The 13,869-nt window shown below is 38.7% G+C and overlaps 1 non-coding gene across 1 annotated transcript; it reads left to right on the top strand.

The window, feature by feature from the left end:
• Positions 1–4,032: 4,032 nt before the first annotated feature.
• LOC119509683 lies at positions 4,033–4,139 on the top strand. Its single transcript, XR_005211749.1, has one exon. It is a non-coding gene; the product is annotated as a U6 spliceosomal RNA (small nuclear RNA).
• Positions 4,140–13,869: the final 9,730 nt, after the last annotated feature.

Here is a 13,869-nt window from a genome sequence, read left to right as displayed (position 1 = left end):
CCCCCATTATCCATTTACTTTTTGTCCCCCTTTTTTCTGCTCATCTGTCCATACACTGGATAAAGTGAGTGTATCTCCCTCATTTTTGAAAGACAATTTTGCCAGCTATAGAATTCCTAGTTGGTAATTTTTTACTTTCAGCATTTTAAATTTGTCATCCCACTGCCTTCTTGACTCCGTGGTTTCTGGTGAGAATTCAGCATATAATCTTATTGAGGCTCCCTTGTATGTGACAGGTTGTTTCATTCTTAAGGCTTTCATAATTTTCTCTTTATCTTTGCATTTGGCAGCTTGATTATAATATGTCACAGTGTGGGTCTATTTGAGTTTATCTTGTTTGGAGTTCATTATCTTGGATGTGTACATTCATGTCTTTCATTGAACTAAGGAAGTTCCCAGACATTATTTCTTTGAACATTCTCTTTGTTCCTTTCTCTCTTTCTTCTCGTTCTGTATATATTGTATGCTTGTTGGTGTCCCACAAGTTTCTCAGGCTTAGTTCACTTTTCTTCATTTTTTCTTCCTCTTGCTCCTCAAACAGTTGCTGCTTTCTTCTTCCAGCTCCAATCTGCTATTGAAACCATCTAAGGAATTTTAAATTTCTGTTACTGTGGTCTTCAGCTCTGTTGGCTTCTTTTTCACAATTTCCATCTCCACACTGATATTCTCTTTATACTCATCTATTGTTCCTGATTTTCTTTAGTTCTTTGCCCATGTTTTCCTTTAGCTCTTGAAGCATATTTAAAAGCACTTTCTTAAGTTCTTTGCTGGCATGTCCTCTGTCCTCTTCATTGATCATTTCTAAAGCTTTAATCTTTTCCTTTGCCTGAGCCATCATGTCCTATTTCTTTGTATGTTTTTAATCTTTTATGGAAACCTGCATAACCTTAAATTTGAATATGTTATCACTGAAATTCAGACTCCGAGGCTTCTCTTCCTCAAGCTTACATTCAGTTAGGGTTACGACAGAGCTTTCCTTGAATGCTAGGCATAAACAAGAAAGAAGAAAAAGAAGTTATAGAAGAAGAAGGAGAAAAAAGAAATCCCTCTTCTCAGTCTTTGCAGATGGACCTGCGCAAGTGCTCTCCTTCAGGGCTTATCCATACAGTGAGTTTAGAGAATAGCTCAAGGCCAAAGTATAGAAGTCTCCCTCTGAAGGAGCTTCTTATCTTGAGCATGCATGAGATTCTTATCTTAAGCATGCACATGAGGCCCTAGAAACTCTCCCATTTGCATGGATGTGAATGTCTACTCTTCTCTAAGAAACAGTGTCCTCACAGTCCCAGGCACTACATCCAGCAATCCCTTGCCCCAGGCAGCCGCTTGACTGCTCTCCCACAGCGTTATCTAGGAGTGCTCAGTGAGCTGCCTTCTAAATACAGGGCAAATTCTGGATGGTGGGTCTAGACAGACTGGGCCAGACATACATGCTCCCAATATGTGTATGAGGGTTACCCTCGAGAACCAGGACCAGGGATCTGCACTGGGACCATGGTCCAACTCCTTGCAAAGCCAGTGAGGGGTGGGGTAGGGTCAGCCAGGGCACCACTAGATCCTCCCATTTTAAGTATCATTTTTCTTGATATGGCACTTGCCTTGTCACTGCAGTTCTTTAACTGTTTTCCGGAGTTTTGAGAAACATGTTTCTGCCAGTTCTTGATGGTTGTTCAGAGCTTCTGGGTGGGAGTTCAGGCTCAAGAGAGATGGGCCGGTAATCCAATGCAGGCTCAACTGTTGTTAGATGTGTTTCCTCATCTGAAAAGTGGAATAATATTTCTGTCTACCCCATGTGGTTTTTTCAAGGATTAAATAAAATAATATTTCCAAAGCACTCAGTGTGCCCAGTGGCTCAGTAAATGCTAGTGGTGGTTGTGGTGGACTGATGGGAGAAAAGATAGATGGTTCAATGGGCACTAAGTTATCTGAAGGAAAGGGGAGACATATTCCACAGAGCACCAAAGGAAAAAAGAAGTTCCTATGGCACATCATGGAAAAGCAAGCCCAGCTTCCCAATCTTGCGTTTTGGCCCCAATGGGCCAGCCAAGGCCTAAGACAGTGGTCTGAAGACACACCAGGGGAGGCAGTGCAGCAGTAAACCACCAGATGGCAGCATGGAGCCATTGCCATCTTCACCCTTGAGCAACACTGCAGCTTCATCAAACTGAACTTTCCAAAGACGTGGGTTCACAGCAACGAAAATAAGACTCCCCTCCTTGTTCCATCTAAGCTGCAAGCATATGTCTTCCCGAAACCCTGTTTCCATCCACTGTCCATCGCTTCACCTTTCTGTCTTGCTGTTCTTGGGAATATGGAGTGAGGGGTAAATTGGATTTACTAAAAAAGGGAATCATTCCACACTCACAGTAAAGAATCATGGGCTCCACTCTTCAACAAGTATTTTCGTTTTCTTTCTAAACCCATAGTGTCTCTGATATGGCTGAAAATGTAATAAAAATTTAAAAAAATAATAATAAACACCCTTCATCATGCTTAACAGCATCTTCAGTTAAAGGCAAATTGCATTTTGACAAGATTGGTTCCAAAAACAGATGTCACGGAGATCTGACCACTTTTCTGCAGAAAATTCAAGCATTATTCCATCAACATCTTTTAGGACCAACTTTCAGATACTGCATAGAATTATAAATGGATTCATATAAATAAAGTTATTTTATCCAAAACCCGAGAGTCCTAATGATTTCTCCTTGTCAATCTAAAGAAATAGGACACCCTCCCCACACACCCCCCCCCCATGGAACTTGACTCCCAGGGGTATAGATCTCCCTGGCAATGTGGGACATGATTTTTTTGACTGAGCTTGGACACCACATCATGGGATTGAGGAAATCTTCTTGACTAAAAGGGGGAAGTGAAATGAAACAAAGTTTCAGTGGCTGAGAGATTTCAAACAGAGTCGAGAGGTCACTCTGGAGGGCATTCTTATGCGCTATATAGACATCCCTTTTTAGTTTTTAGCGTATTGGAACAGCTAGAAGGAAATACCTGAAACTGCTAAACTGCAACCCAATAGCCTTGAGTCTTGAAGATGATTGTATACTATGTAGCTTACACTATGTGACTGTGTGATTGTGAAAACCTTGTGGCTCACACTCCCTTTGTCCAGTGTATGAACAGATGAGTAGAAAAACGGGGACAAAAACTAAATGAAAAACAGGGTGGGATGGGGGGACGGAAAGTTGTGGGTGTTCTTTTTCACTTTTCTTTTTTTTTTTTTTTTTCATTTTTGAAGTAAGAAAAATGTTCAAAAGTTGATTCTGGTGATGAATGCACAACTATATGATGGTACCATGAATAGTTGATTTTACACTGTGGATGAATGTAGGGTATGTGAATATACCTCAATAAAAGTATATTAAAAAAAAAGAAAAAGGACATTTTACTTTAGAACCACAAATAGGAAGAAAATTGAAGTGATCCCTCACAGATTAAAGTACTATAGGACCATCATTTTGAATCCATTCGTTTTTAATTGGGACTAAGTGAGTCATTCAGGAAGGTCACAAATATATATATAAAGTTCCCAAATGCTGTAATTTACATTTGGCTCTTAGATTTAGTCAACACATGTGAAAATGTTACATATCCAAATGACTTCCTAGAAACTGTACATATGCAGAAGCTGAAAACAAATCATCCCTGCTTAGTTCAGCTTTCACTTATACTTGAAAAATTCCCCTCATCTTTATTTTTATGGTGATATATCACATGGCCTGGCATTACAGTTATGCTCTCATCCTTTTTTTCCTGGGGGTATACAGTGCAGAATAAATGTGAATCCATGTTAATTTAAAAAAATTTACGAAAATTATTTTTATAAATAACGAAAATTACTTTGAGTTAAGGAAAACAAAAGTGTCTACTATTTGAAATATGTAGTCTCACCTTAAAGTTAAATCACTGATAATTAACATTGTCAGGATATTAACAAGCCACATCATGTGCCTCCTGATATGCAGCACTGAGAAGGACACAATGACACCTAGATAGTGCCCCTGTTAAAAAAGCATAACAGTACTTGCTTCAGCAGCACATGTACTAAAATTGGAATGATACAGAGAAGATTAGCATGGCCCCTGCTCAAGGATGACACACAAATTCGTGAAACATTCCATATGTTTAATATAAGAAATCAAGAAAAAAATTCCATTTACAATAGAAACTGAAAGAATCAAATATCTAGGAAGGATGTACTGTGTTCATGGATTGGTAGACTAAATATAGTTACAATGTCAAGTCTACCCAAATTGATTTATAGATTAAATGCAATATCAATTAAAATCCCAACAAATTACTTTGCAGATATAGAAAAAGCAATAATCAAATTTATTTGGAACGGCAGGTTACCCCGAATAGCTAAAAAACAATCTTGAGAAAGAAAAAATGAAGTGGGAGGGCTCATACTACCTGACTTAAAACATATTACAAAGCTACAGTGGTCAAAACAGGATGGTACTGGCATAAAGATAGGTATAGTGACCAATGGAATTGAATTGAGAGTTCAGAAATAGACTCTCTCATCTGCAGACAATTGATTTTTTGATAAGGTGGCCAAGTCCACTCGACTGGAACAGAGCAGCCTCTTCAATAAATGGTGCTTGAAGAACTGAAAATCCATATCCAAAAGAATGAAAGAGGACCCCTATCTCACACCTTTTACAAAAATTTACTCAAAATGATTCAAAGACCTAAACATTAGAGCTACACCATAAAATGTGGAGAAGTATCTTAAAGATCTTGTGGTTACAGGTGGGTTCATAGACTGTACACCCAAAGCAAAAGCAATGAAAAAGAAAGAGATAAATGGGATCTCCTCAAAATTGAATACTTTTGTGCATCAAAGGACTTTGTCAGGTAAATAAAAAGAGAATCTACTCAATGGGAGATAATATTTGGAAACCACATGTTGGATAAGGGTTTAATATGCAGAATATGCAAGAGATCCTACAACTCAACAACAGAGAGACAAACACCACAATATAAAAATGGGCGAAAGACATGGATAGACACTTTCCCAAAGGGGAAATACAAATTGCTAGAAGCAAATGAAAAGGTGCTGAACTTCACTAGCTATTAGGGAAATGCAAATCAAAACCACAATGAGATATCATCTCACACCTACTAGAATGGCCATTATAAAAAAGAATAGAAAAGAAAACTGCAAGTACTAGGGAGGATGAAAAGTAGGTAAACTTATTCACTGTTGGTGGGAATATAGAGTGGTGCAGCTGCTCTGGAAGGCAGTTTGGCGGTTCCTCAGGAAGCTGCATGAACCAGCAATCCCATTACTAAGTAGGTACTTGGAAGAACTAAAGGCAGGGACACGAACAGATATTTGCACATTCATGTTTATACAGTGGCATTATTCACGATTGCCAATAGATGGAAACAGTCCAAATATCCATCAATGGATGAGTGGATAAACAAACTGTGTTATGTACACATAATGGAATATTATGCAGCTGTAAGACAGGATAAAGTCATGATGCTTGCAGCAATGTGGATGAACCTTGAAAACATTATGTTAAGGGAAATAAGCAGAAATAAAAGGACAAATACTGTATGGTCTCATTAATATGAACTAAGTATAATGAGCAAACTCTGAGTGTTAAATTAGAGAGCACAGGTTATCAGGAGATGGAAAGATGGCAGAGACTGGGCAATCAATGTTTAAGGAGTACAGAATGTTCAGTAAGATTGATATTAGAGGTTTGGAAATGGATAGCATAAAACTGGGTAATGCTGCCCTCCTCACTACATGGGATCTGACACCCAGGGGTGTAAATACCACTGGCAATGTGGAATATGACTCCTGGGGAGGAATCTGGACCCGGCGCTGTGGGATGGAGAACATCTTCTTGACCAAAAGTGGGATGTGAAATGAAATGAAATAAGCTTCAGTGGCAGAGAGATTCCAAAAGGAGCCGAGAGGTCACTCTGGTGGGCACTCTTACGCACAATATAGACAACCCTTTTTAGGTTCTAATGAATTGGAATAGCTAGCACTAAATACCTGAAACTATCAAACTACAACCAAGAAGCCTTGAATCTTGAAGTTGATTGTATAAAAATGTAGCTTATGAGGGTGACAATGTGATTGGGAAAGCCAAATGGACCACACTCCCCTTTGTCCATGTATGGATGGATGAGTAGAAAAATAGGGGCAAAAAAAAAGAAAAAGCACCTGGTGTTCTTTTTTACTTTAATTGTTCTTTCTCACTTTAATTTTTATTCTTATTACTTTTGTGTGTGTGGTAATTAAAATGTTCAAAAATTTAAAAAAAAAAAAAAACCCACACAGGGTAAACTACTTGGACATCTAGATTTCTGTAAGCATGCTATCATGTAATGTTAACCCTATAGAAGCCTTCAATACATAATTTACCAAATCAAATTGAATATGCAAGCTGCCTAGTGGTCTGCAGTGATTATAACACTTCTGGGCTGGGGTGGAGCAATTGGCAAAAAGCGTTGATGTGGTTTCCTCAGAACACAATGATGTAGATTTTTAGAAAGTTCACTGGTGCTGCTTGGAGAAAGAAGGGACAATGGCAATGTGTCACCTGTGGTACTCTCAGCTCTACAAATACACTTTTTGTCCAGCTCTTTGGGAAAAAAAAAATTGGGTGATGATAGCAAAATAGCTTAAGTATAATTAACAAAGCTGAGTGTGAGTATGGTTGAAAACAGTAAGGCTAGAATCTTCTATTGTCACCTGAAGTCAAGCTAGAGGATAAAAATTGGGTTTGCACAATTTAGTGAAACCTAGAGTGAACAATGGAGGTGGTTAATTGTACAAGCATAAGAAAGTTTTTACATGAATAAACAATGTATGTCACAATTACAAGGTGTTAAAAATGGGAAGGTATGTGGGAAAATATACAATTAATGCAAACAAAGGACTATAATTCATAGTAACAGTGTAATATTCTTTCATTAATTGTAACAAAGGCAATACACCAAAGCTAGATGTAAATAAGGGGGATATAAGGGAGGGGTAAGGGATTTGTTTTTCTTCTTTTCAGAAGAAATAGGAATGTTCTCATATGGATTGTGGTGATAAGTGCATAACTAAATTTTCAATTAAAAAATATCTAGGAATAAATCTAACCAAAGATGTAAAGGACTTGTATGCAGAAAACTATAAAACGTTGCTAAAAGAAATTAAAGAAGACCTGAATAAATAGAAGGACATACTGTGTTCATGGACTGGAAGACTATCTCTTGTTAAGATGTCACTCCTACCCAAAGTGATTTATGGATTCAATGCAACCCCAATCAAAATTCCAACAAGCTTCTTTGCAGAAATGGAAAAGCCATCAAATTTATCTGAAAGTTGGTAAGGGGCCCCAAATAGCCAAAGCCATCTTGAAAAAGAAGAATCAAGTTGGAGGACTACACTTCCTGATCTTAAAACTTATTACACAGTCACAGTAATCAAAACAGCATGGTACTGGCACAAGGACAAACATATCGACCAATGGAGTTGAATTGAAAGCTCAGAAATCAATCCTCATGTTTATGGACAACTGATTTTTGAAAAAGGGGCAAGGACAATTCAATTGGGAAAGAGTAGTCTCTTCAACAAATGGTGCAGGAAAAACTGGATCTCCACTTGAAAAAAAAAAAAAGAAAATGGAGGTCCCTTACCTCACACTTTATGCCTAAATCAACTAAAAATGAATGAAAGACCTAAATATGAGAGTCAGAAATATCAAACTCCTAGAAGAAGATTCTGGGAAACACCTTCATGACCTTGTGTTAGGCAATGGTTTCTTAGACTTCATACCACAAGCACAAGCTATAAAAGAAAAAAAATACATAAAAGGGACCTTGTTCTGGTTTGCTAATGCCACCAGAATGCAAAATATCAGAAATAGATAAGCTTTTATAAAGGGAGTTTATTTGGTTACAAAGTTACAGTCTTAAGACCATTAAGTGCCCAAGGTAAGGCATCAATGCAGGGTACTTCACTGAAGGATGGCCGATGGTGTCCAAAAACCTCTGTTAGCTGGGAAAGCATCTGGCTGGCATCTGCTTGCTCCCAGGTTGCATTTCAAAATGGCATTCTCCGAAATGTCAGTCAGCTTCCAATGGCCATCTTCAAAATGTGTCTCTCAGCTGCAGCTAGCTGTGAGCTCCTTCTGTCTGAGCTTTTATAGGATTCCAGTGAAGTAATCAAGGCCCACACTGAATGGGTGGGGCCACACCTCCATGGAAATTATCTAATCAGAGTCATCACCTACAATTGGGTAGATCACATCTCCATGGTTCCAATCTAATCAACACTAATACACCTTCCCCCACAAGATTGCATTAAAGAATATGGCTATTTTTGGGGGACATAATATATGCACAAATCTCATCAAAATTAAAAACTTTTGTGCCTTAAAACAACAACCCACACAAATGGGAGAAAATATTTGGAAACCATATATCTAATAAGTGTTTAATATCCAGAATATGTAAAGAAATCCTTCAACTCAACAACAAAAAGACAACTCAGTTTTAAAATGAGCAAAGGACTTGAATAGACATCTCTTCAAAGAAGATATACAAATGGCCAGAAAGCCCATGAAAAGATGCTCAATATCATTAACCATTAGGGAAATGCAAATCAAAACCACAATGAGATACCGTTTCACACCATTAGAATGGTTGCTATTAAAAAAACAGGAAATTACAACTGTTGGAGAGAATGTGGAGAAACAGGAACACTCATTCACTACTGGTAGGAATGCAAAATGGTGCAGCTATTGTGGGAGACAGCTTGGCGGTTCCTCAGAAAGCTAAGGATAGAACTGCCACATGATCCAGCAATCCCCCTACTAGGTATATACCCAAAAGAATTGAAGGCAGGGACTCTTAACAGATATTTGCACACTGATGTTCATAGCAGCATTATTCACAATTGCCAAAAGGTGGAAGTAACCCAAGTGCCCATCAACAGATTAATGAATAAACGAAATGAGGTATATATTATATGTTTAATGGAATATTATCCAGCCATAAAGAGGAATAAAATTCTGGTACATGCTACAACATGGATGAACACTGAAGACATTGTGTTGCTTGTAATATCAGACCCAAAAAAGGACAAATACTGTGTGATCTCACTGATAATCAGATAATTAGAATAAGCAAACTGATAGAGTCAGAGTCTAGAATATATGTTACCAAGGGAACAGGGTGTAGGGATAGGGAACGGGAAGTTAAGGCTTAAAATGTACAGGGTTCCTATTTGGAATGCTGGAATATTTTGGTAATGGTGTTGATGGTAGCACAACACTGTGAATGCAATTAACAGCAATGAAATATATTTCTGAATGTGGTTAAAAGCGGAAGTGTTAGGTTGTACATTTGATAACAGAATAAAAATTTTTTAAATCCATGGAACTACACTACACAGTGAACCCTAAATTTAACCATGGACCATAGTCCAATAGCTTTCATCAATTGTAACAGATGTTCCATATCAATGCAAGGTGTTAATAATAGGGTGCTATACAAGAATTTTTATTTTTGTGCATGATTGTTCTGTAAACCCACAACTTCTCTAATAAAGAAAAGAAATAAAAAATTTTAAAAAAATTTTAAAGCATAATATGAATCTAATCAGGAGAAAATTGCAGATAAACCCAAGTTGAGGGATGTTCTTCAAATAAATGGCCTGTACTCTTTGAAAATGTTAGTCCTGTGAAAGGCCAAAAGGGACGAGAAACTGATCTAGATTAAAGGAAACTAAAGAGACATGAAAACTAAGTGCAACATGTGATCCTGGATTGGATCTTGGAGCAGAAAAAAAAATTGCTATACAGGCTATTACTGGGGCAATCTGTGAAATTTGACTGAGGTCTTTAGATTAGATAATTGCTGGACCAATGTAAAATTTGCTGATTTTGGTAATTGTACATGATTATTAAGTGAATGTCTTTGTTCTGAGGAAATAAACATTTCAAGTATTGAAGGGTAAAGGGCAATGTACTCTCAGGTGGTTCAGAAAAAAAATATGCACAAATGTAGCAAAATACTAACGGTTGGTGAATCTGAGCGAAAGGTATATGAAAGTCCTTTATACCCTTGCAACTTTTCTGGAAGTTTGATTTATTTCAAAATAAAAAGCAGTCCATAAAAAAAAAAAAAAGATAGCCAGAAGTCATTCCAGGCTAACATCCAGGCTAACAAATGTTCCATATCAATGCAAGTTGTTAATAATAGGATGGTATATGGGTATTTTTATTTTTGTGCATGATTGTTCTGTAAACCCACAGCTTCTCTAATAAAGAACAGAAATAAAAATTTAAAAAAAAATTTTAAAGCATAATGTGAATCTAATCAAAAATCTAAGCAATTTTTGTCTTCGTCTTTCCTTATGAAAACAATATGCCAAGGAAAAACAAACCACCCCCACAATCCACCTCCCTGTCCTTTGGGTGCTTCCGTTTCTATACATGTCCCCCCATCTTGGTTGTCATGCCTCTTTTGTGTCTTTTCCATGGTTATTGAATGCCAACCCCCAATTCCTGCCTGCTCCTCCCCACCCACCCCACCCCCTGATTGGGCTTTCCACCTCTACAGCAGCTAGTGTGCCTTTTGTATCTGGCACCCACGAAGGTTCAATAGCCATTTGTTGAATGAATGCATGACTAAGCATAGTGAAAACACTACTCTGTCATTTGTTTTATAGGGAAAGCAAAATTTAACAACCTTGAATACATACTCAAAAAAAAAAAAAACTGATGGAAGTAGAGATTTGGGTAAAATACATAATGGAGTAGCTTACTGAATGTGTTAGCCATTGAAAACATCCAAACATTATTTAATCCCAATAAATTCCCTACTACTCTAGCTCATCCCTAGAGTTCACCTTCTAGCAAACGGAAAAGTAGACTAAGTACCCCCCACTCCACCCTTAGGCTCCCTCCTTCTGTTGTTACGACTACGCAGCTCTTGAGTGGCTGCCCCACTTCTCTCTTCCACTGTGGCTCCCAACCTGGGCGTTTCTGGGGCCACGTGGCTGAACCCAGGTCTCTCAGTCCCATCAGATTGAGCTCTGCCCTCTGGCTGAGCCCGAAGCTTCCTGGGTTTCATTGAAATGATGAGGTTATGGAAAACCCCCCTCAGGTTGAGGGCTAGGCTCCTGGTACTGAGCATATCTCTGCTCCTAACCAGCTGTTGACCTTTGACAAATTGCCTACTATTTCCTGTTTTCAATTTTTAATTAAGTAAAGCAGAGATGGGATCCAATAATTTCCAGAATCACCTGTAGTTTTGAAAGACTATGATTCTATAGCATGGAAATGTAGAAACAATCAGAAAACAGAAAATCAGGAGGAGAAAAATTTGGAAAGACAACAGAATGTAAGTGAGGCGACCGTGAATGTAATATGTTTATTTTAGGGCTTAGAGGCAGAGGACAGAAGACTAAGGCTCCCTTCATAGAAACTGGTGGAATAGTATTAGGTAATGAGAGACCAGCCATTGTAAAATGAGACAATAAATAACTTTATAAAAGAGTTGACTCTGACTCTCCCAGCTATGGATGACACATCTCAAAACACTGTAATTAAAAACCTCCAAAACTGAGTGCTAGCAGTGAGTAAGCTTTTCTTCCTTTATCCTTTCAGTAGCGCGGGGAGTAAAGTCCAGTCAGTTTTCTTAGGTTACTAGATCAATGGTTCTCAGAGCGTGGTTGGAGAGTCTGGACCAGAGATCAGAGCCTTTCAGAGTGAGAAGGGAAGAGTTGATGAGCAAGCCCCATTTAATATCGAGTACATAAACAAATTGAGGGCAGGGTGGTTGGAGTGACTTATAGGAGGTGACACAAAATGGCACAGGGGACTCACTCCCAGGATGACTGACGGAGTGTCTTTTCACGGCTGTGTGGCCTCATCCACAAGCACTTTGAAGCTGTTAGTACCAGGCTGGTCTCTGGTGTCGTGGCTAAAGCGTGGCCATGTTTCACTTCTGGAACGACTTCAGTCACCTACCCTCTGTCCGTGGACAGCTTCACTGGATCATGTATGAAGTGATCTCTTGCAGTATCTGAGTCATTTCACCACTCTGGGGTGGGGTCCAAGTCATTTCGGCCACCCCAGCCTCCCTTACGTGGAGCTCCTCAAAAGTGGACCCATTGATTACCCTTGGCATCCCCTGGGGTGTTCTCTGTTTTTGCAATGCTAGTAGGAGAACAGAGCTACATATTCTTTCCAGAGCTTATATGGCCATTACAGTGCCCTCTAGGAATCTGGAAAATTAGAAAATCATTGTATGACAACACCTTTTACACATGCTGAACTCCAACTAATATGTCAAAGAAAAATGCCAATCCACTTAAACCAATACCCAACAAGCACGTTCTTTGTACCCTATCCAGAGAACTGTATTTGCCAGAATAGAAGAGAAGAAGATACAAGTTAAGGGATACCCCCATGATGGAAGATAATCCCCTTTCTTAGGGCTGTTGGAAATACTGCTTTCGTGACTCAATATGGTGACAGCGATTTCCATTTTGCCATGTGGCTGAAACAGAACAAATATCTTATCGTGCCGTGTGCCAGCCAGACTTGGCTCTGCTTTTGTGGTTCTCTTGCCCTTTGGAGGAGCTACTCTCTCCATTGCATTATTTCCTCATGCAAATAGGTATAAATTCTTTTACCAGGTACAAGTCATCTTGGAGACAAACAGGAATGTGAGTCCTTGACACTTGAAGTCCCAGGAGGCTTCTAAACTGTCAATAAAAATCTCCCTAATAATTTGGAAGTTTGTATAATGTGATTCTAAACCTTGGCAGCTCACACAAGCTTCTTTGTCATCCATAATATGCCGGACAAATGGGAGTGATTCCTTGTCCGATTCAAAAGGCTAAGAATTCCTAACCTGGAAATTCGGACTTAGAAGGACACCAGGTCTGAAGCCCTCACTCTGAAAATCTAGCTCTAGAATTTCCTTCACAGGAAGGGGAGCTGGCTTCATTTTTATTGACAGTTTAGAAGCCTCCTGGGACTTTGAGTGTCAAGGACTCACATTCCTGTTTGTCTCCAAGATGACTTGTACCTGGTAAAAGAATTTATACCTATTTGCATGAGGAAATAATGCAATGGAGAGAGTAGCTCCTCCACAGGGCATCTGGGAAATCGGATCATCTGAATTCAAATCCCTCTTCTTTAACAGACTGGCTGGAAACTCACTGGACCTCTGTAAATCCCATTTGTTTCATTTGCGAAAAGAAGTTTGATAATAAGCGATCAATACATTTTAGCTAATATTATTATAAGTCCCCTCTGGGAAGGCAATATCACATAACATTTCTGTCTGTGGGTTTGGAAATGGCACTGCTGGAGTTAAAATCCTGGGTCCGTAACATAACATACTGGGTACATGTGACTATGGGCAAATTTTTCAACCTCAAGTGGCAGGTTTGGTTTTCCTTTTGTATAATGAGGATAAGGGTTGCGGTGAGAACTAATTGAAAAAGAAAAGCTGCTTTGCTTGGTGCATAGTAAGCATTCAAAAAATATTTGTTATTGTTATTAGAATAACAATAGCAGTAGCAGCAGTTGTGGTAGTGGTATTGCTCTATTTGGGAAACAACTTATAATTATTAACTGTGGAATATCTCTGAAAAATGTTCTTGGCAGAATTAATGTTTCCATCCCCGACTGGAGCTCATTATAAATAACCATCTTCTCTGAACAATGCAAGGGCCTTTGAAAGAATGTTCTGGATGAACTAGGAGTGCACGGCATCCAGTAATATTCTAGAGGAGAAAACATGTTTTCCCTCCTGAGCTGTTCTGTCTGATTTATTAAAAATCTGTCCTGTCCTACTTGAATAGTTGGGATAATAATA

Source organism: Choloepus didactylus, chromosome 14 (assembly GCF_015220235.1).
Source record: "Choloepus didactylus isolate mChoDid1 chromosome 14, mChoDid1.pri, whole genome shotgun sequence".
Classification (NCBI taxonomy): Eukaryota; Metazoa; Chordata; class Mammalia; order Pilosa; family Megalonychidae; genus Choloepus; species Choloepus didactylus.
Note: the sequence above shows the minus strand (reverse complement) of the source record. Positions and strands in the feature narration are given on the sequence as shown.